Source organism: Chiloscyllium punctatum, chromosome 38 (genome assembly GCF_047496795.1).
Source record: "Chiloscyllium punctatum isolate Juve2018m chromosome 38, sChiPun1.3, whole genome shotgun sequence".
NCBI classification, from domain to species: domain Eukaryota; kingdom Metazoa; phylum Chordata; class Chondrichthyes; order Orectolobiformes; family Hemiscylliidae; genus Chiloscyllium; species Chiloscyllium punctatum.
In genome coordinates, this window is record NC_092776.1 from 20,937,827 (window position 1) to 20,957,917 (window position 20,091).

Consider the following 20,091-nt stretch of genomic DNA (forward strand, 5'->3'; position numbering starts at 1 on the left):
CTTCCCTCAGGAACGCATGCAGGGATGTCCTGGAGCTGAGATGACTGATCTCCAACAATTAAAACCATCTTCCTATGTGCCAGGTATGACTCCAACCACCAGACAGTTTTCCCCGATACCCACTGATTCCAGTTTTGCTGGGGTTCCTTATTGTCAAATACATTGAATACAGCCTTTATGTCAAGGGCTAGTACTCTCACCTCACCTTTGGAAATCAGCTCTTTTGTCTATATTTGAACCAAGGCTGTAATGAGGTCAGCCACTGAATAGCCCTGGCGGAATCCAAACTGGCATCACTGAGCAGGTTATTGCAGATGCTGCTTGATAACACTATTGATGGCACCTTCCATCACTTTACTGATAATCGAGAATAGACTGATGGAGCAGTAATTTCCTGGGTTGGATTTGTCCTCTTTTATATGTACAGGACATATCTGGGCAATTTTCCACATCGCCAGGTAGGTACCAGTGTTGTAACTGTCCTGTAACAGTTTGGCTAGGGGACTGGCAAGTTCTGGAACACAAGCATTAAATTTTACTGCCAGAATGTTGTCAGAGCCCACAGCTTTTGCAGCATCCAATGCCTCTAACTGTTTATTGATACCCTGCGTAGTGAATCAAATTGGCTGAAGATTGGTATCTGTAATGCTGGGGACTACTGAGGAGACTGCAATGCGTCATCAACTTGGCAGTTATACTGAAGATTGCTGCAAACACTTCAGTCTTACCTTTTGCATTGATGTGTTGGGCTCTTCCATCATTGAGGATGGAGATATTTGTACAGTCTCCTCCTCCAGTGACTTGTTTGATTGTTCACCATCACTCATGACTGGATATTGTGAGTCAGCAGAGATCCATTGGTTGTGGGTTCATTTAGTTCTGTGTATCACTTGCTACTTATGCTGTATGACAAGCAATTAATTTTTTTTGGTGGCTTCACCAGGTAGGCACCTCATAGAGTCATAGAGATGAGTTTAGGTTTGTTTGGTACTACTTATGGCTTGCCCTCCTGCCCCATCAGTCTACTCTCAATCTCAGTAAAGTGATGGAAGGCATCATCAACAGTGCTATCAAGTAGCACCTTCTTACCAATAACATGCTTACTGATGTCCAGTTTGGGTTCCACTAGGGCTACTCAGCTCCTGACCTCATTACAGCCTTGATTCAAATGTGGACAAAAAAGCTGAATTCCACAGGTGAGATGGGAGTGACAGTCCTTGACAACAAGGCAGCATTTGACTGATTAATTGTAGTATCAAGGAGCCCCAGTACAAATGGAATTGATGTTTGGTTTCAGGGGGCAAACCCTTCACTGGTTGGAGTCATACCTTATACAAAGGAAGAGGGTCATGGTTGTTGGAGGTCAGTCATCTAAGCTCCAAGACATCTCTGCAGGAACTCTTCAGGGCAGTGTCCTTGAGCCAATCATCTTCCGGCTGCTTCATCAATGGTCTGCACTCCAGAAGTGGGGATTTTTGTCGATTGGTTCTGAACATTGCACATTCGCAAATCCAATTTCTGAAGCAGTCCATGTTCAAGTGCAACAAGATCTGGACAATATCCAAACTTGGCCTGATAACTGGCAAATAATATTCATGCCACACAAATACCAGGCTATGACCATCATAAATAAGAGACAATCTAACCATCGTGCTTTGACATTCAATTGTGTTACTATCACTGAAACCCCCACGATCAACATCTTGGGGATTATCATTGGCCAGAAATGCAACTAGACTCATCACATAAACACAATGGCTATAAGAGCAGATCAAAGGCTCGGAAAACTGTGGTGGGTAATGCACCTCCTGACTCCCCAAAGGTTGTCCACCATCTACAAAACACAAGTCAGGAATGTGATGGAATGCTCCTCACTCACTTTGAGTACAACTCCAACAACAATCAAGAAGCTTGATACCATCAGGGACAAAGCAGCCCACTTGATTGGCACTACATCCACAAGCATCAATTCCCTTCACAATCAATGTTCAGTAGCAGCAGTATGTACTGAAAACAACATATACTGGAGAGCACAGGGAGTCAGAGAGCATCCGTGGAGGGGGAAGAAGCTATTGTTTTTCGTCCAGATGACTTTTCATCCAAGCAGTATGTATTACCTGCAAGATGTATTGCAGAAATTCACCAAAGATCCTCAGAGAGCACCTTCCAAACCCACTACCACATCCATCTAGAAGGACAAGGGCAGCAGATAGGTGGGAACACCACCAAGTTCTCCAAGCCACTCACCACCCTGACTTGGAAATATATTGTTGTTCCTTTCACTGTTGCTGGGTCAAAATGCTGGAATTCCCTCACTAATGGCATTGTGGGTCAACACAGAGCAGATGGACTACAGCAGTTCAAGAAGACAGCTCACTACCACCTTCTCAAGGGCAACTAGGGATGGGCAATAAATGCTGGACAGCCAGCAATGACCAATTCCCACAAACTAATTAATAAAATAACTCTCTATTGAACCAGGTTGATCTCCTGACTATGGTAATGGTAGGGGATTTTCTGGGCCGTGAGTTTGCAGATTGTGTTAGAGCACAATTCTGCTGCTGTTGATGACCCACAGCACCTCATGGATACGTAGTCTTGAGTTGCTAGATCTGCTCGAAGTCTGTCCCATTTAGCACAGTGATAGTGCCACACAACACGATATTCTCAATGTTACAGTGAGATTTCGTCTCCATAAGGGCAGTGTGGTGGTAATGCTGACTGGCAGTCAGAAGTCACAGGACACCAGGTTATAGTCCAACAGGTTAATTTGAAATCACAAGCTTTTAGAGCACAGACCTTTCAGGTGTAGTGAGAGAGAAGGGCACACACACACAGGATTTATCAGCAGAGAGATCAAGGGCACAGTGACCAAAAGATCATATAACTGGTATAGATGGATGTCTTTTTTTATATATAGAGTCCCGACAGTGTGGGAGCAGCCCATTCAGCCCACTGAGTCCACACCGACCCTCTAACGAGCATCCTAACAAGACCCACCCCTGCTCCTGTCCTTCCACTGTTCTCCCCTTGTGGCATTTGGTCTAGGTGAGGCATCTCCTTCATTTTCCTATTGCTTCTAACCTGTTTGTTAACAAACATCCAGGTCTATTTCGATATGTAATTTCAGTTACATCACACTCTCTAAACTTTTGCTATAAAATCTGTGTCCTACGATCTTATACTCCACAACCACCTGATGAAGGAGTGGTACTCCGAAAGCTAGTGCTTCCAAGTAAACCTGTCGGACTATAACCTGGTGTTGCGTGGTTTTTAACTTCGTACAACCCAGTCCAACACCGGCATCTCCAAATCATAGCTCTTCTGTGGATTTGTTAAATTGTACAGGCTCGGCCATGGCCCCTTCGGATAAGAAAGGGATTTTTGTGGTGCCGTGGTATAGTACCCCTACCTCTGAGCTAGAGAGTCTGAATTCAATATGTCCTAATATGTCCAGACAGATTAATTTAAAATAGCTCAACTCTGTTGGCCTTCTTACCAGCTTCTGTAATTTCATTGGCTCTGTCGCCCTCCTGTGGACCCCTTGAAAAGTCTTCAACCCTTTGCAATTCTGCAAAATGTGGCTTGTTCTTTTCAGTCTGCTCATAGGCTGATCTACTCTCGTTGGGGATAATATCTGAAAATGACTAAGCATTCCTGAATAAAACATTCACCCCACTGCATGGGTAAGCACAGGATAACTTGCGCAGTAACAAGCTTACTTTGCCAATATATTTTTTATCAAAAGAACCTCTATATGTTCCCTAATGAATCCCTTGACCAACACTGGTCTTTTATTTTCTTATGAATAGAAAATCTCCATATTAAGTTTGCAAATAACCAATGTCTCAGACAGTGCCTAACCCCTTTTTCTAGCTTCTATTTTTTCCTTTAAAAATCCAGGGAGGTATTGCCTTCAGTCACATTTCATAACCTGTGTGGCCTCATATACTATCCTGACCGTCACATCCCTGGTTGGTTCTCTGCATGCCAACCGTTCTCTCTTCAGGCTTTCCAAACAGTAGACATACTGGACAGGGCCTTTTGAGTCTACCCATTGATTCGTCCTTTAATCCAGCTAGAAATTAATCTGTCTTTCTTTCATTCCGCACCTTTTCTTCTGAGCTGGCTTCAATATCATCCATTTCCCTCCTATTACTCCAAATGACCTCTAAGAACTGCCAGATCTAGTTTACTTTGGGCTAGGATCTGTTTGTTAACTCAAAGTCATCAGCTGTGATGGCTGCCTTTCTGGCTTTGGAAACTCGTTGTTCTTTTGCTTGGTCCTTAAGGAAAGAGGATAGGAGTTTTTGAACCACTTAGGAAAGCACCTTTTCGAGTCTCTCACAGGTGGAATTTATGTTAAGCTCCCATATCCATCAGTTGAAAGCAAATTGCTTCAACCTTTAAAATCGATTTTATATTTTCTCAGGGTGTTTTTCAGAGCATTTGGAAGTTTTGATGATAAGCATCCGGTACCAGTTCATATGCCCTCAGAATAGCGTTTTTGGTGATTACATGGTTTGACATGCTCTCTTCAACTCTGAGTTCAAGTTACTGGAACATGTTTGTGAGAAGAGTCAGGAATGGCCTTCTCACCTGAAGGCTATTGGGGCCTCTGGGTGGCCTTTTAGCAAAAATATTCAATTTAAGGTTTCTGGATGGTGGATTCAAAAATCATCATTTGATATAAAAACATGCCAGACTGGTACTGCCATAGTGTTACGGGTTTAGATGGAGAGCAATTTGCTAAGTGTGTACGAGAAAAATTTCTGATTCGATATGTGGATGTACTTACTAGAGAAGGTGCAAAACTTGACCTACTCTTAGGAATTAACTTGGGAATCAACCTGATTGATTTTTTTTGAAGAAATAACAAAAAGGATTGATGAAGGCAGTTCGGTGGACGTGACCTACATAGATTTCAGTAAGGCGTTTGACAAGGTTCCCCATGGGATGTTGGTTAGCAAGGTTAGATCTCATGGAATACAGGGAGAACTAGCCATGTGAATATAGAACTGGCTCAAAGATAGAAGACAGAGGGTGGTGGTGGAGGGTTGCTTTTCAGACTGGAGATCTGTGATCAGTGGAGTGCCACAAGGATCAGTGCTAGGTCCACTACTTTTCATCATTTATATAAATGATTTGGATGTAAGCATAAAAGGTATAGTTAGTAAGTTTGCAAAATTGGAGGTGTAGGGGACAGCAAAGGAGTTTACCTCAGATTTCAAAGGGATCTTGATCAAATAGGCCGATGGACTCAGAAGTGGCAGATGGAGTTTAATTTAGATAAATGTGAAGTGCTGCATTTTGAGAAAGGAAATCTTAGCAGGTCTTATACACTTAATGGTAAGGTCCTAGGTAGTGTTGCTGAACAAAGAGACTTTGGAGTGCAGGTTCATTGCTTCTTGAAAATAGAGTTACAGGTAGATAGGATAGTGAAGAAGGCATTTGGTATGCTTTCCTTTATTGGTCAGAGTATTGAGTACATGAGTTGGGAGGTCTTATTGTGGCTGTACATGACATTGGTTAGGCCACTTTTGGAATATTGCATGCAATTCTGGTCTCCTTCTTATTGGAAGATTGTTGTGAAATTTGAAAGGATTCAGAAAAGATTTACAAGTATGTTTCCAGGATTGGAGGATTTGAGCTATAGGGAGAGCTTGAATAGGCTGGGGCTGTTTTCCCTGGAGCGTCAGAGACTGAGGGGTGACCTTATAGAGGTTTATAAAATCATGAGGGGCATGGATAGGGTAAATAGACAAGGTCTTTTCCCTGAATTGGGAGAGGGCATAGGTTTAGATTGAGAGGAGAAAGATATAAAAGAGACCTAAGGGCAATTTTTTTTTCACGCAGAGGGTTTTGCTTATGTAGAATGGGCTACCAGAGGAAGTGGTGGAGGTATCTGGATGGGTATATGAATAGGAAGGGTTTGGAAGGATATGGGCCAGGTGCTGGCAGGTGGGACTAGAATGGGATAGCTGGTCGGCATGGATGAGTTGGACTGAAGGGTCCGTTTCCATGCTGAACATCTCCTTGACTCTGTTTTCCTGATATTAAGCTTTTTGAAAGTAGTGCATTGTTCTGCCTAAAATTTGTCCTTCAATCCACATCACAAGAGCAACTTGTCTGATCATTGTTATCTTCCTGTTGTTTGCAGCTTGCTGACTGTTTATTTGAATGCAGTATTTCCTGTGTTACCACAGTGACTACACTTTCGAAATGGTACCCTGTTGTCTGCACAGCATTTTGAGACATCTAGAGGTAGTGAAAATTGTAAGTACATGCATGTATTTTCCCCCTTTGTGGTCAAATAGACCACAAGCATTTTGTGGTCTATTTGATTAAATTCAAACTCAGGATAAATACTTAGAAAAATGTGAAGCTAAATTTCCTTTACACTCTGTTAAATTCTTATGGAAGTCATATACTCTGACTTTTGAAATTACAATTGGTCATTTAAGGAATGGTCACTTTTTCAAAAGCCAAATATATTAGAGGGGGCAGCAGGTAACTCTAATCCCACATTCTTAATTCTCCAAACTATAATGACCCAACCCAACTGGAGGCTGCTATATGGCAACAATGTACCTGTATGTGATCATAAGTTTGGAGGCTGATTTAGTGAGTGAGAAGGAGTTGTACTAGTATCCAGCAATAGGGAGAGAGCTCTCCTATTAGGTGGTGAGAGGACGATTGTGATCAGGAGAATGCCGTGACTAAATAATTGGCTTGAAATCTTAAAGATGTGAGGAAACAACCTCAGAATTTCTTATATAATGCTTTTACAGAGAGGAATGGAAAGGAAATCTGGATGGATTCGAAGTGCTGTTTGGGCCTTGGACTCCCAGCAACACAACATAGGCAAGCTCCTGACATATGCTTGTAGTGGCACAAACACATGCCAGCAATTTGTAAGTAGTCCCAGTACTAATCCAATGTCAGCATTGGAAGGCAATGATGTATCTGAGATCACAACTACACTGGAATGGTGGGGTTTATAAATTTACCAACCTTGAATTTGAACTGATGAAGTATCACATTTTGAAATACTCTGAGCAAACTTTATTTGTGATGCTGTGGGCCCAACCACCCGCGAGAGATCTAGTGGCAATTCTGCCGCAACCATTTCTGGGAGCCCCTTTGGATTAAATCCAAATCAAGCAGTATGCTGACTGTTATCAGGATTCCTGGCTCCCACAGGGATAATTTCTTCCTCTGACTGCCTGGCCAATCAGAATCCACTAGCTCTCCAGGATTGCCAATGTCACCAGGTGTGGTGATCACAGTTGGTCTTGCAAAGGTCTCAGAAGAAAGATCTTGACAGTATTAGACATTTGGGATGGGGTCAGTAAGGCATGTCAAAGAGGCCCTTGCAATTGGTGGGGCAGTGTGTGTTCCATATGAAAAGCACAGTTGTCTTCTGGAAGGTCCCTCCTCTGCTGCCAGCTGTTACCCCAATTTCCTCCAGAGTGTCCAAGGAGGAGAAACCTTCAGCTCATCGATATGCCTGCCAGGGATTACCTGGTTCTGCCAGACATTGTGACCTCCACTCATCACTGGTTAAATGGCCAGTTGGGTGAAGCCCTTAAATAGCCATCTAATGGTTGCAATGACCTCCAGGTGAGTAAGCCATTCCCACCTTTTCCCATCGTGACCTTAATTGGTCGAGTCAAGGAAGAAACTTGTTCTGGATCCCAAGCCTTACTGCCTGCTATATGACTTGCCCCACTAGCTTCCAAAGTGGATCCTTAAATCCTGCCTTGAGTATGCTGTGAAGACAGGTTCAGACCTGATCACTAATTTGGTGATCAATTTTAATCTTTTTATGCATTTATAAAGCACTTTTATTTTGCATAGACATGTGCAATTGCAATTATAAAAGTATATTTGACAAACATATGTGAAGAAGCTGCTCCTTAAACAAGGTTATGTTGTCCTTGGCGTCTTTTTTCAGAGAGGTTGTAAACGATACAGACTCCGAAAAGTCAGGGGTTGAAGTGTTTTAGAACCAATTTGATAAAAGGCTTTCAAGTTTCAAAAAGAACACTTGTATAATGAAAGGGGAGTCTAGATTAGAGTGGTGCTGGAAAAGCACAGCTGGTCAGGCAGCATCCGAGGAGCAGGAAAATCGACGTTTCGGGCAAAAGCCCTTCCTCAGGAATGTAGAGAGAGGAGGAAAACGTCTTTAAGGCGGGCTTCCTTGCAAGAGGATTCGCAGTAGGGTTAAAATCAACTAGGTAAAAACAAGGACTGCAGATGCTGGAAACCAGAGTCTAGGTTAGAGTGGTGCTGGAGAAGCACAGCAGGTCAGGCAACAGGAATCCTGATGAAGGGCTTTTGCCGAAACATCGATTTTTCTGCTCCTTGGATGCTGCCTGACCTGCTGTGCTTTTTCAGCACCACTCTAATCTAGACTCTGGTTTGCAGCAACTGCAGTCCTTAGTTTTACCAATGAAAGGGGAGGGACCAGTTCTCCCAGTTCAGTTTTACTCTGGTTTGGTTTGGTTTCTAGCAGTTGGGAAGCAGGTTGGGAAGCAGGTCCAGGCTGGTACTCTCATAAAAACATATGAACTAGGAGCAGGAGTAGGCCAACCGGTTCTTTGAGCCTGCTCCGTCACTCAATAAGATCATGGCCAATCTTTTCGTGGACTCAGCTCCACCTATCTGCATTTTTACCATATCTCTTAATTACTTTATCTTTTAAAAGGTATCTACGTTAGCTTTAAAAGCGATTACTGATGTAGCATTAACTACTTCCCTGGGCAAGGAATTCCATAGATTATTACCCCGCTGGGTGAAGAAGTTCCTTCTCAGTTCAGTTCTAAACCTGCTTCCTCTAATCTTGAGGCCATGCCCTCTTGTCCTAGTCTCACCCACCAGTGGAAACATCCTATCTACTTCTATTTTATCAATTCCCTTCATGTTTCTATAAGATCTCCCCTCATCCTTTGAACTTCAATGAATATAATCCCAATCTACTCAGCCTCTCCTCATAAACCAACCCCCTCAACTCCAGAATCAACCTAGTGAACCTCCTCTGCACTCCCTCTAGTGTCAGTACATCCTTTCTTAAGTAAGGAGATCAAATCTGCACACAGTATTCCAGGTGTGGCCTCACCAGCATCTTGTAAAACTGTAACATTACCTCTCTGCTTTTAAACTCAACCCCTTTAGCAATGAAGGACAAAATTCCATTTGCCTTCCTAATTACTTGTTGCACCTGCAGACCAAACTTCTGCGATTCATGCATAAGGACACCCAGGTCCTTCTGCAAATCAGCATGCTGCAAATTTTTAACATTCAAGTAATAATTTATTTTGCTGTTACTCCTACCAAAATGTATGACTTCACATTTATTAACATTGTATTCCATCTGCCAGATCTTTGCCCACTCACTCAATGTATCTATGTTCCTCTGCGATATTTCATAGCCCTCTGCACACTTCGTTCTGCCACTTATCGGAGTGTCATTGGCAAATTTTGACACCATACACTTGGTCCCTAACATTGATATAAATTGTAATAATTGTGGTCCTAACATCAATCCCTGAGGCACACCACGTCACCGATTGCCAGCCAGAATAGCACTCATTTATCCCCAATCTTTGCTCCCTGTCAGTCAACCATCTTCTATCCATGCTAATACTCTACCCCTAACACTATGCATCCTTATCTTATGCAATAGTCTCATGTGTGGCACCTTGTCAAAGGCCTTTTGGAAATCTAGGTACATCACATCCATTGGGTCCTCGTTGTTTATTTTACTTGAAATGTCTTCATAGAATTTTAAAAGATTTGTGAAGCATGGCCTGCCCTTCACAAACCCATGCTGCATCTGCCCAATGGGACAATTTCTTTCGAGATGCCTTCCTTGATAGTAGACTCAAGCATCTTCCCAACTACAGAGGTTAAGCTCACTGGTCTATAATTCCCCATCTTTTGTCTGCTTCCCTTTTTAAACCATGGTGTCACATTTGTTATTTTCCAATTTGCTGGGATTGCCCCAGAGTGCAGCTGCTATTTCTCCCACCATCTCTTTTAGTACCATGGGATACATTCCATCAGGGCCAGGAGACTTATCTATCCTTAGCTCCATTAGCTTACCCAACACTAGCTCTTCTGTAATAATAATTGTTTACAGGTTGTCACCTACCTTTGTCTCTTTGTCACTTACTGGCATCTTATTAGTATCCTCCACTGTGAAGACCGATGCAAAATACCGATGCAATGCCTCAGCCATTTCATTATATCCCATTACTAACTGCCCCTCCTCATCCTCTAATGGACCAACACTTACTTTAGCCACTCTTCTTCGTTTTGTATATTTATAGAAAGTTTTGCTATCTGTCTTTATATTCTTTTTTTTCATGTTCTATCTTATTTTTCTTTATAGTTCTTTTTGTGGCTTTCTGTTGACCTTTAAACTTTTCCCAATCTTTTAGATTCCTAATGTTTTTGGCCACTTTGAATGCCTTCTCTTTCACTTTGATAGCCTGCCTTATTTCTTTAGACACCCATGGCAGATTACCCCTCCTCTTATAGTCCTTCCTTTTCACTGGAATATACTTTTGCTGAGCATCTTGAAAAATGTCTTTGCAGGTCCTCCACTGCTCGTCAACTGTCGCACTATAAAGTCTGTTTCCAGTTTACTTTAGTCAGGTTCTCCCTCATTCTATCATAGCCCCCATTATTCAAGCACGGGATCCTGGGATTGGATTTTATCTTCATACTCTCCACCTGTATTTTAAATCCAACCATACTGTGTTCACTCCTTCCAAGAGGATCCCTGAGTATGAGGTATTCCTGTCTCATTACACAGTACTAGATCTAGGATAGCTTGCTCCCTTGTCAGTTCCATTACATACTGTTCAAGAAAACCATCAAGGATACACTTAACAAACTCCTCCTCAAGGCTACCATGACTGAGCAGGTTCGATCAATTTACATGCAGATTAAGATCCCCTGTGATAATAGCTGTGCAATTTTTGCAGGCATTAGTTATTTCCTTGTTTATTGCCTGTTCCAATGTGATGTTATTCGTTGGTGGCCTATATACTACACCTATCAGTGACGTTTCTTCTTGGAATTCTTTCCAACCAAATGGATTCGACCTCATGCTCCATAGAACCTATATCATCTCTCAGCACTGCCCTGATGTCATCTTTGATGTCAGAGCTGCACCACCTTCCTTCCGAATAGTCTGGTACCCCTGGATATTTAATTCTCAGTCATGACCATTCTGCAACCATGTTTCCGTGATGGCTATCAAATTCTATTCGTTCACGATGATTTGTGCTGTTAACTCATCAACCTTGTTATGAATGCTACGAGCATTCAGGTAAAGTGCCTTTATGCTAGCTTTCTTACCATCATGATTCACAACATCTTTTATATCTCCTGAATTATCCTTCATTTTTGCATCTTTCATAGTCTGCCTCGAACATAACCCTTCTGTGTACATGCTAACCTGCCGCTCACTTCCCTAATTTTCTTATCCCTGAGCCAATTTGCACATGGCTTGGGCAGTAATCCGGAGATTTTGACCCTCGAGGACCTGTTCCTTAATTTCATTCCTAATGCTTGATAATCCCCAAACAGGTCCTCCATCCTAGCCTTGCCTATGTTGTTAGTCCCAACATGGACCACAACAACTGGATCCTCCCCTCCCACTTCAGTATCCTTTCAAGCCAGTCAGAGATGTCCTACACCCTGGCACCAGGCAGGCAACACACTATGCGGGACTCCCAATCTGGCTTGTAAAGGATACCATCTATCCCTTTCATTATAGAATCCCCTATAACTACCACTTGTCCTTTTGCTCCAGCCTTTTGAATAGCCTTCTGCTCCATTGGGCCATGGCCAGTTGGCTCATCCTCCCTGCAGCCCTTTTCCTCATTCACATAGGGAGGAAGCATCTCATACCTGTTGGATAAGGTCAAATGCTGAGGCTCCTCCACTCTTGAACTCAGGATATCCCTACCTGCCTCACTTGCAATCACACCCTGTAGTCCCTGATCACTAACTAAATTTGAATTACTTAATCTACCAGGTGTAACTGCCTCTTGAAACAAAGCATCCAGGCAACTCTTCCCCTCCCAGGTGCGTTTGAAGCTCAGATTCCAGATCATCAACTTGAAGCTGGAGTTCTGCCAGCAACTAACACTTGCTGCAGATGTGGTCACTGCTGTTCACACTGGGATAAGCCAGCTCCCACATCATACAGCTACAGCACATCACCTGACCAGCCATCTTTACCTAGTTAATTAATATAGACAAATTTGAGTTAAATAATTTCTAGTACAGTACTTCTCTGCTATGGTCTTATTCAATTAATCAATTAATAGAAGATTTAAAAAATGTAAATTTTTAACGAATCAACTGACCTTATCAATCCACCACAGAGTCCTTTTTGTTCAGTCAGAGGAGAAGGGTGGGTGGGAGACACTACATGTGTAGTGTCTCGCGTTCAGCTGCTGCCCAAATATATTGCCAGCAGCTCCCCCCGGTGTTCTCCTCTGCCTCTCCTCCTGTAAAATGACAGGCCTGGATGCTAGAGGTGAGTTTTAAAATTTTTTACACACCTTCCCGACAGCCTCCTGCTCGCGCTCCCGCACTTCCTGCTGCTGGAAGAACAATGGCAGGCCCCGATGCTAGAGGTGAGTTTTAAAATTTTTTTTACTCACCTTCCCGACAGCCCTCTGGTCGATACTATCTCTCTGACTTCTCTCTGGCAAGACTCTGTGTTTGATTTTACCTTTTGTGTCAAGTGGTGTTTATAGGGATTGTTGCATTTATTTGGAACAGCATCATTAAGTTGGGGTGATCTGTTGGGTTTTTGGAGAGTTTAAGTTATTTGATATTCTGTTTCTGTTGTTTGTGTTACATTGTTTACAATCTTGTAAACAAAATCTGTTTTGTTTAAAACTAAATGGTTTGACCAGCGATATTTCTCCTGGTATATTCAATTTACACCTGCTTCAAACAACTAGCAAAGTTAGGGTCTCGGCTACCTTCTTGAAATGTTTTGAGGGGTCTGGCCTGGTCCATTACAGATTGGGGGCACTTTGCAGGATTGCTCTATAGTTCCAGTTTGGGATTAGGGTTGTTGGACACAAAGGAAGTGAGTAGTAGGTATCAGTATATTTTGTTCTGGGTGTTGAATTTGGTTGGTTTAAACAGTGCTTGGGATAGCAATGGCTCGCTCAGTCACCAAGAGTTTTCTGAGGGAGGAAGAAGTGACTTCGGGGATTTTGCAAAATGTAATTAATGCCTAAGCTGCTACAATTAGCAGACAAGCTGGGGTTGGAGTTGCCTTCTTCTGTGAGGAAAAGAGAGATAATTACAGCAATAGCTCAGCATTTAAATTTGCTGGAAAGGCCATCAGAATCTTGAGAGATGGCTAAAGTTCAATTGAAAATGAAGCAGCTTGAATTAGAGGCAAAAGACAAGGAAAGGGCAACAGAAATGAAACAGTTTGAATTACAATTAAAGGCAAAGAGGAAAGGAGAGAGGAAGAGAGGCAGTAGAGAGAGAAAGGGAAAGAGAGAGAGAGAAAAGAGAGACAAAAGGTAAAATCAAACATAGGGTCTTACAGGAGAGAAATCAGAGACCTGCCTAGACCTGCTTCTTTGGGTTCAGCAGCTTTTCCCTGACTACTGCTAAAAACCAAACCAAACCAGAGTAAAGCTGAGCTGGGAGAACTGGCCACTCCCTTTTCATTGTACACTTCTTTTTAAAATTTTGAAAGCCCTCTGCTTGAGGCAGCATCTGTAGCTATTATCAAATTGTCCCTAAAACCCTTCAACCCCAGACTTTTTGGAGTCTGTGTCATTTACGACCACTCTGAAATAAAAAGTCAAGGCTTTTTAAAGGAGCAGCTTTGTCACACATAATATTGTGACTCGTTCAGATTAATAGTAAGGAACAATTTTAATTAATACAGAATAAAATAGCTATTGGGCTGAATTTTCCCATCTTTGAGCTAGTGTTTTGTTGAGTGAAATGCTTGGTCCATCATGCCTCACAGTAGCTGGCCTCATGTAATCTGCTTTTCAGCCTATTACTTAAGCATCTGAGCTCTATGCTGCCCTGCATGTGGAATCATGCATGCAGCAGGGGAGCTTGCCACTGCTGGGATATTTCAAGCCTAACTGCACACCACTTTAGACACTGCAAGCCAGAAACTGTTATTCAAATTGATAAACTGTCAACCAGTACACTGAGGGAATGGCTCAGATAGGAAATCTAGCATGCTGCTTTGACAACAGGAACCTGGAAGTGCTGATAGGTTGATGGAGAAGAGGGCAGTGCTGTATCTTGAAAGGCAATGTTGTGAGACAGCTTTTATAGGCAAATTGCAAGGGCCTACTGGAGTTGTCCAGGCATTGAAAACTCATCTCTTGTCTGTTCCCCTGTGTCCCTAATGGAAGCATGAGCAGTGTTGTATCTTCCTCCTGCTTCAGTCTAGAGTTTCTTAAAGGTGTCATTGGCTATATTTGGAGGAGCTAACCCTCATCTCTCACAAACCACCTCCGTGATTTAGAGATGCTGGTGTTGGACTGGGGTGTACAATGTTAAAAATCACACAACACCAGGTCATAGTCCAACAGATTTAATTGGAAGCACTAGCTTTCGGAGCGCCGCTCCTTCATCAGGTGGTTGTGAAGGACACAATTGTAAGGCACAGAATTTATAGCAAAAGTTTGCAGTGTGATGTAACTGAAGTTATACATTGAAAAATACCTTGATTGTCTGTTGAGTCTTTCATCTGTTCGAATACCATGACAGTTTCACTTCTTTAATGTGTAAATCACAAAACCTTTTTTTAAAAGTTGCATTCACGAATTAACTGTAAGAATTGGTGTTAGCCTCCTGTGTTCTCTGTCTATGCTAACACCCAATTGTCATCAATGTGGACTTCAACAGTTTCCTCATTTCCCCTTCCCCCACCTCACTCCAGTTCCAAACTTCCAGCTCAGCACTGTCCCCATGACTTGTCCTACCTGCCTAGCTTCTTTTCTACCTATCCACTTCCCCCTCCCCCCTAACCTATAACCTTCATCCCCTCCCCACTCACCTATTGTACTCTATGCTACTGTCTCCCCACCCTCACCCACCTCTCACTTATCTTTCCACCCTTCAGGCTGTCTGCCTGTATTCCTGATGAAGGGTTTTTGCCCGAAACATCAATTTTACTGCTCCTCGGAATTTGCCTGAACTGCTGTGCTTTTCCAGCACCACTCTAACCTAGACCCAATTGTTACAGTTAACCTGAGAATGCAACTTTAAAAAAAAGGTTTTATGATTTACACATGAAAGAAGTGAAACTATCATGGTACTCGAACAGATGAAAGTCAACAGACAATCAAGGTATTTTCCAATGTATAATTTCAGTTACATCGCACTGTAAAATTTTGCTTTCAATTCTGTGCCTTACAATTGTGTCCTCCACAACCACCTGATGAAGGAACGGCACTCCGAAAGCTAGTGTGCTTCCAATTAAATTTGTTGGACTATGACCTGGTGTTGTGTGATTTTTAACTTTGTAAACCATTTCCATGTGGCCTGAGGATCTTGAAAGAAGGTAGCAACCTATAAGATCTGTATATGTATCAATGCAAACCTCCAAAACCTGGCATTGAAGCTCATATAAAATTTGAACATTGATGGAATGGAAGCCTTTTCTATTGACAAAACGCTGAAGGTTGGTTATTAGGTGCTCTCAAAGCAAGGTTTATGCAATCTATTGTCTTGCACCTGGAGGCAGCCAGCAGCAGGGGAGAATCCCACTCCCCAAACTGCTTCACTCCCTGCATCATAGAGAAAGGATATAAACAGCTCTCATCTGGAGAAAATGGCATCAGTGACAACCCAGGTACAGTTATGGCTCTAGAATTGGGAAATGACACACATGTTTTCAGTTACTTCTTGAACTGAGCCATTGACATAGAAATTTAGGGCAGCTGTGACCTTGACATATGCCAGGATGGGATTGTCTCCTTGTCCTTCTGAATATTTATCCTGCTCCCAAAAAAAAGGTTCAGTGATGATGGCCTTGGACACCCTTAATCTGTGCCTGCGCTGTTTTCTAATAGCTCCAGAGAAATGACTGTGGAGCCTGGATGCAGGATGGCATCATTCTTATCCTTATGGCAGTGTCTTTACTTGCTGCTTGGCTCTCTGGTGACTGTGTGGCAGCCACTGAGATTTGCTGTTCTTGCTGGAATTATCAATATCATTGTGATTGTTGTCTTCTTATATATCTATATTTGAGGCATCACCACAAGATCTCACGACACAGTGATATCCATTTCAGATGTATGAGCAGATAATCTGTGGAGAATATCAGATAAAGAAAAGTATTTCATTAACAATACTCCTGAGCCCTCACATCAGTTACAGTTATAGCATGGAAGCTTCCCAAGGAGGTTAATGCCATGCATCAATAATGAACTTTGGGTACATAACCTTATCCAAATGCACTTTTCATAATCATAATCTTAAAGCTACATTGAGGGTTTACAGTTTTGGCTGTAACTCACTGTGATACCCCAGTCCCCCAAAGAAATGACAACCTTGCGCATCATAGACCATACACATGCTGAATTGTGAGAATGCAAGGATATGTGAAAGCTCCAAAATGTAGACTTACAGTGATATCAATGGAAAATGTTTAAGAAATGCCAAATCAATGTGATGCTTTTAAGTTAACCTGTCTAATTATATTTGCTTTACTGGCATAGTAAGGATGCAGTTAATGCAAACAATGTAATGATCTTGATTGCTTGAGGGCATTGTTTTATAATGTGCATTCTGGGACAATTAATAACTTGGTGATGAGTTGCAATTTGATGTTAGAAGGGTGGCATTACTGAATCAGTGGAAGCATGATTAATGCAATTGTCTCTAGAAGGACTTTACAGTCGAACAATATTACTCTGTCCCCGAAGAGAATAACAGTAAATTACTCTGACCACTGTGCATGTGTTGGCAACCATTATGTATCGTTATTGCACAAAGGGTCTTGTATCAAAGATCACAAGATTTCAATTTTATGTCTTTGTGAATGTCATGCAGGGTTCACCTGAGACATATGATGTTCACCTCCATCCTTCATTTTTCCTTTTGTGTTGTTGTCCCTGTGTCCCTGATGCCTTTCAGTTTCCCCTGTTTCCATTCAGTTCCTCTGTATAACCATTAATGACCCACTATAGCCTCAGAATTGTGATTGCCATGCTCTTGTTAGTCATCATGCACTCTTCCCATGTAAAGGCCAGGGTGCAAATCTCACTTCCTGGAGGACCCCATTTGCTTCTATGCTGTATGATGTCTCATCCTCATATCTTGAATTTCCCCCTTTCATTCTAATCATTCCCTTAGCAACGCTGTCCAATGAACACCATCCCCAGAACCGAAAGTACCTGACTGACTATGGCTAAACCCCTGGACTCAGATTGGATGAGGCTCATGACTGAGACAGCATCCCTGACTATTATGTTCCTTAACCCCATGAAGCACTGCTTCTTATTTGACTCTCAGATGCGGTTTTCAGAATGAGTGGGAGTTTGCATTGTCTAATTTCTCAGGGAAAGAGAGATTTGGAAGGGAGTGTCTTGGGCTAATAGTGACATTTAAATACATAGAAATAAGCAGTTGCTGCTCAATAGTGAGATACTGAAGTCTCTATTTCAAGCTTAAGGGGACAATAGGTATGTATTCTCAATGTCAAGATTCCAATCTCTTTCATTCTTGATTTATTTTCCTAACTTTTTCACTAATCACTTCATGGAGGGGAAAGTCCCACCAATTGATTCTGTTTTATACTAAAGCTAATTTCGGTGTTTCGGTGTATAATTGGTCAGATTTTGTTTCCAGTTCTGCAGCTCAATTTCATAATGTAGTGGAATGAAATATGCTTCCACGTCAAATACTGCTCTAAACAAAATGTTGGCCTAAGAATAATATGAAGGCTAATTATGTTGAATGAGGTTTTCTTTCTCTTTAAAATTTCCCGTATTTTACTCTTTATCAAGACTGTATCGTAAAGGACCTGGGAGTTTTCAATGCTGGAATCTATTTAAAGCTTCACAACATTGTGAAGCTTGATGAATGTAACCTTGATGAATGCAAAATAATCACTAAAATAGAAATTAAAGCAAAATCATATTTTAAGAAATCTAAAGCACTCTTAAAAAGTTCAAATCTTAAAACTTCAGAATGATCTAAGGTAAAATATTGCAGAATTAACAGAAGTATATTGTTTATTTATACATTCCAAGCCCTCTGTTTTTGGTCTCTAGGTTAATAACCCAATTCCTGAATAAGCAGTGTGCTTCTCTGTTGCTTGCAACCAGATATCGTTGCTTATTCCAAAGACCAGTAAAACTATGTTGCCAAAGACTGAAAACTGAAATGAATGTGAAAAGTGCTAAGCTTTTTACACATTACTTGACATGGTTGTCATAGGACTATTAGCTTTTTTAACTTTTGCACATAAAATATGCAGTCCAAACTGGAATAAAGCAAAACTTGGAAAAGTAAATGGGAATAGTTAGAGGGAAAGAAATGTATGAATATATAAAATGCTTATGTCAATTTCTTTGTGTGCTATACTAACCACTTTGTAATTATCTTAACAACTTCAAAAGTGTTCTGGAAACTATTTTTTGATCTCACGTTTCATTTGCCTTCACTGGCTATTCAGTGTTGAAACTCTCACTGTTTGTGAACTGTCATCGGATGCTTGGTTTTGTTAAAACTTGGTTTTTAAATGTAACTTGTTGTTTGTTGCTAATTAAAAAGAGGTAACCACATCTGCAAACCTGGGTGCTAGCTCCTAATTTATACATAACTTGCTTCTCTAGATTTGGAATGGGGCTATGATGGAGGCAGCAGTATATAGGACTTTCACTCTGTCGTAACTGCGACATTGTAAACGATGGATTTCTATATGTAATTATTTCAATTGCTGATGGTTTGAAATGTGTATGTATAACATAGCAAGGACACAAGAATTGATTTTAATGGCAGGTTTTATACATTTAATGGTAAGGTCCTGGGGAGTGTTGCTGAACAACGAGACCTTGGAGTGCAGGTTCATACTTCCTCGAAAGTGGAGTCCCAGGTAGACAGGATAGCGAAGAAAGCATGTGGTATGCTTGCCTTTATTGGTTGGTACATTGAGTTTAGGAGTTGGGTAGTCATATTGCGGCTGTACAGGACATTGGTTACACCACTTTTGGAATACTGCATGCAATTCTGGTCTTCCTGCTATAGGAAGGATGTTGTGAAACTTGAAAGGGTTCAGAAACGATTTAGAAGGATGTTGCCAGGGTTGGAGAGTTTGAGATTTAGGGAGAGGCTGAACAGGCCGGGGCTATTTTCCCTGGAGTGTCAGAGGCTGAGGGGTGAACTTATAAAAGTTCATGAGGGGCATGGATCCGGTGAATAGCCAAGGTCTTTTCCCCAGGATGGGAGAGATCAAACTAGAGGGCATAGGTTTAAAGTGAAATGGAAAGATTTACAAAGGACGTAAGGGCAACTTTTTCACACAGAGGGTGGTGCATGCATGGAATGAGCTGCCTGAGTAAGTGGTGCAGGTTGGTACAATTACAACATTTAAAAGGCATCTGGATGGATATATGAATAGGAAGGGTTTAGAGGAATATGGGCCAAATGCTGGCAGATGGGACTAGATTAATTTAGGATATCTAGTTGACATAGATGACTTAGACCAACAGGTCTGTTTTCATGCTGTACAGCTCTATGATTCAATGACCCTAATTGTCACTGCCTTTTTAATAAATAGTTCCCTGTGATCTCTGAGTTGATAAATGTACCTGTTTAAATATAGATAGCAGAATTCAAAGAAAATGGAATGTAAATAATTCTTCCAATTGGTAATATTTCCATAGATTTTCCTCTTCAATTGTCTCTCCTTTTCTCCTGACGGTGTTGGTCCATCATAAGTGTATGGTCTTTTGCAGTATCAATTCTTTTGCAAGTTCATTGGTTTGAAATCAGGCTGTTTCTATCATGGGCAGATGAACAGATGATCTGCTGATGCAGAACATCGCTCCCAAAGAGTTA

General features: G+C 41.7%; 1 protein-coding gene across 3 annotated transcripts in view; it reads left to right on the plus strand.

Moving 5' to 3' along the window:
* The window catches only part of hspa12a (heat shock protein 12A), a 263,037-nt gene that overhangs the window by 108,457 nt on the left and 134,489 nt on the right, over positions 1–20,091 (plus strand). The window contains exon 1 of one of the 3 annotated variants that reach the window (XM_072557348.1): positions 6,253–6,276. The exons of the other annotated variants lie outside the window; for them this stretch is intronic. The gene's annotated coding sequence lies outside the window, so the exon portion shown is untranslated. Of the gene's footprint in view, positions 1–6,252; positions 6,277–20,091 lie in introns of those variants that run through there. 3 annotated transcript variants of the gene reach the window in all.